The following is a 3,960-nucleotide window of genomic DNA, read 5'->3' as shown; positions in this document are numbered from 1 at the left end:
TTGGTTAAATAATTGTTGTTAGTGGTTTAGCTAGCTAGCTATTGCCAATGGAAAAACAAACTAGCTAATGTTGCTCTGTCACACTGTTAGCTAGACACCAGTCTTAGCTAATGATAGGGGTAGGTAGGCATAGATAGGTAGGTAGGTAGGTAGGTAGTTTCAATGCAAGTTCCCAGTTGCCTAAAGACCTCACACACATCATACAATGTATTGAACATACTAAGCGATGTATGGTAAGGTTCTCTATTAGAGTGACCGTTGATGCTGAGTTTTATATACTATTAAATAGTAAATATAATATTAATATTTATATACTTATAATACTGTTAATAAAAATCTCTGGCTAACTTTTTAAAGCAAAAATAAGTACACAGGATTACCACTTAGCTAATGTTAGAAGTCCTCTTAATTATGTCTTTTGCCAATGAACCTAATCTTTAAACTCTTTAGGTTGTAACTGACATGTTTGTACTTGCTTGAACCAACTAATTCAGTTTGTCACTGGTTTTCTCAACAGAACATTGATACTGCTGTGCGTAATTGGTTGGTAAGTATAGTAATGCTATATCTGAAATTAGAAATACATCACATAACTTGACTGTAGATAACTATTTAGCATCTGTACACGTTTAAGTTTTGTTTAGAAAAAAGCCACACACACAGACCCTCAGTCACCGCAGACACACACACAGACGTAGACAGACACAGAGATAGACACACATCCCCACAACACACATTTAAAAAATATATATATATATATGAATCTCAAAGGACACTTTGATAATGAATAAGTTAATGTTGTCCAGCCTGAAAAGTACTCATTAAAATATGCTGTGAAGTTAGTTTCTAAAGTAAAACTGGATATGTATTGCTCTATACCTCACCATACAGATGATCTTATAGAACATGATGCATTGCTGTAGATTAAAGGTGTTCTAAGTGATGTGACATGTTTTTTAGACTAACACATTTTTAGTCACATACAGCAAACATCTCACTATCCACTAGCTGCCTGTCCCCTGAGCACACTGTAAAAAAAACCGCGGCCAGAAGGACAAGAAGGAGCTGGTTGAGCCATCACTGCAGCAGCGTTGGCACGTAGGCTACTTCCACAATGCATATTCAACCAGTTCCTTCTTGTTGGTTATTGGCTGGAACACTGTTTGTTATGGTTTATTGTGCAGGTTGGCACAGTTTGTTTTTGTTGGCGTTTGTGGAGCCTGAGCTGTCTACAGAGACCACATTTTTTACAGTGTGTTCAGGGGACAGGCAGCTAGTAGATAGGGAGATGTTTGCTATATGTGACAAAAAATGTTGTAGCCTAAAAAACACGTCACATCACTTAGAGCACCTTTAAGCTACCCAACAGTATATAGAGGAGTTAACATTATAATCAGTAAAATGCAACATTTACATTAATGCTGCAGCAGTAATTATTAATCCAGAAACATAGAATAGGGAAATACTGACAGGGAACATTTTACTGTACAATGAGTACTCAGTACAGCTTGCTAATAGTAATAATTAGCCTAAATTCTTTTACCAAAGGTTTGTACTTTTAGTGGAGTATTTTGACACTGTGGTATAAGTATTTTACTTAAGTGAATGATCTAAATAATTATTCCACCACTGCATGTATGTACTACGTATGAATTTAATGTTACAGTAACACTAAAAAATCTTGATAATAAATTACTGTTGTGAATATCTTGTAAAATGAAACTGAAAATCTTCTCCTCTCTCCCCTTAATGCTCTTGTCTACCTCCTCTCTACGTTGCTGTTGGACCATCAGTGTTGGTTACCCCCGTGGCAAGTCGACAGTATGTTCACACTAGAGCTGCTCCCTCTGAGTCGATTAGTCGACTAATCGGTCGTCTTGGTCTTAGTCAACTTAGATTTCTTTAGTCCATTAGTCATGTTTGATGCTTTTTTCATGCTGAATGACTTATTTCCAAGAAACGTACGAGCACATTTCTGGTAAACACAAGAATTAAGGGTTGACAGTTACCTAATAGATATCACCGTGAAACCTACTTTGATTACTTTCATTAAAGGTATAGTGGAGGATTTTCTTTTTTCGGGTGGATCATCAAGACTATTGGTCCTCCTGGTTGTCAATCATTCTGGTGATATGTTTACGTAAGGCCGTGGTACTGTGCACGTCCCTAGCTTGCAGGTGTATATGTGTGGTGAGCTTGAGCTACGGTTTCAGCCATTCATTGAAGCTTTTGGGAGAATATTTCACACGCTGGCGTGCCGCTTAAAAGCACAGGTTGGGCTTCCCACTGATGCCTCAGTCGTGAAGTTTCTACTCCACAGGTATAAGTTTGGCTGTTTGGAGAAATCCATTTAAAATCACTGCTAGTAAAAGTTGATGTAGCTAAGCTATGATTAGCGATGCTAGCCCTGTCACAAGTCACCGCACCGCGACACACGGTAAACATCTCAATTTGTGAAAAAGTGCAAATCTTCTTTTGGAAAGTAGGCTTGTATGAGCCATGCCGACAGCAACTTGTAAACAGTGAACTCTCGTGCACACGTTTAATAGGCGTTCCCTCTCGGGAGCAGGCAGAGTGTTGCGCATGTGCATTTTTTCAAAAAGTACAGAGGGCGGTTCTTTTCTAAAATTCGGGAAAATCCTCCACAATACCTTTTTTAAGGCAATTTTTTGTTGTATTACACGATTTCTGAAATGTGTTTAAATATGCAAAGGAGGCATTATCTTATTCAACATATTATGTATCCTTTTGCATGACTCTTTGCGGAGAAACTCAGATTTACAGATCTGTCAATTAAATCAACTAATCGATTAGTCGATACAATTGAATGAGTGTTAGTCGACTAAGAACTTCTTCGGTTGAACACAGCCCTAATTCACACACATGAATGATGTTGCTATGACATGTGTTGCCTTTACACTTTGTTTGGCAGTAAATACTACTACTGTCTAACATTACTGTAAACATCTGCTTGTGCACTCTACATACTTTTAGTTAGTATTTCACCATCTGTGTTAATGACTCTTTGGACACTTCACCGTATACTTCACACGCAAAAATTAGGCAACATTTGAATGAATCCAGAGATTTCCTAGAGACACCTACTAAAGTCGTAGTGAAACAATGACATTACTAAAATCCCTCTTAGCTAAATCATACGGACATTTCAATAATCTGTTTTCCTTCTCTGAAAAATATTCACATATTCAAAACAATCACTTTTAATGTTTGTTTTTTTCTTCTGTTTTGTATTGTCTAATGTGTGTTTCCATTTTGTTACAGGTGCAGTGCCGTCCAGCTCCTCTCCCTCTCCAACTATCAAATCTGTCTTTACTGCCCCTTCTATCCACTCTATCTATGAAAGGTTCTCTTCACCTCTCTCCTATAACATCTACCACTCATCCCTAATATTATTGGTTATTTCCACCTCTCCTATAACATCTACCACTCATCCCTAATATTATTGGTTATTTCCACCTCTCCTATAACATCTACCACTCATCCCTAATATTATTGGTTATTTCCACCTCTCCTATAACATCTACCACTCATCCCTAATATTATTGGTTCTCTTCACCTCTCTCCTATCATCCTATCCCGCTTTATCTACATTTGGTCATATGGTACTTGATATTTTTTGGTTCTGAAGCTACATATTACTGGTATCTGGTTTTGGTTCTACTGGTTGTTTTGGTACCTGGTCATTCTGTGGTTCTCTGGTTCTGTGAGTTTCTCTTCTTACGCTTGTTCTACCTTTCCTGTTGCTCTCACATTTGATTTGAGCTTTCCAATTGGCAAAAATTCAATTATTGTATTTTTGAATTATCCATATTGTTTCAATTTGGTAACAGTCATTATTAAATAAATTATTAAGAGAAGTATTTTTGAATTTGTTCATTACATTTAAATTAATTGAAAAGACTGGAAACGCATGCATAACATACATTTCGTTTAGCTTTT

The 3,960-nt window shown here is 37.0% G+C and overlaps 1 long non-coding RNA gene across 1 annotated transcript; it reads left to right on the top strand.

Annotated features, from left to right (window-relative positions):
* Positions 1–398: 398 nt before the first annotated feature.
* On the top strand, positions 399–3,312 carry LOC120555345. Its single transcript, XR_005638691.1, has 3 exons — positions 399–547; positions 1,794–1,821; positions 3,283–3,312. It is a non-coding gene; the product is annotated as an uncharacterized LOC120555345 (long non-coding RNA).
* The last annotated feature ends 648 nt before the right edge of the window (positions 3,313–3,960 follow it).

The sequence above is a fragment of the Perca fluviatilis genome, unplaced genomic scaffold (genome assembly GCF_010015445.1).
Source record: "Perca fluviatilis unplaced genomic scaffold, GENO_Pfluv_1.0 PFLUV_unplaced_scaf_83, whole genome shotgun sequence".
NCBI classification, from domain to species: Eukaryota; Metazoa; Chordata; class Actinopteri; order Perciformes; family Percidae; genus Perca; species Perca fluviatilis.
This window is presented reverse-complemented; position numbering and strand designations above follow the sequence as displayed.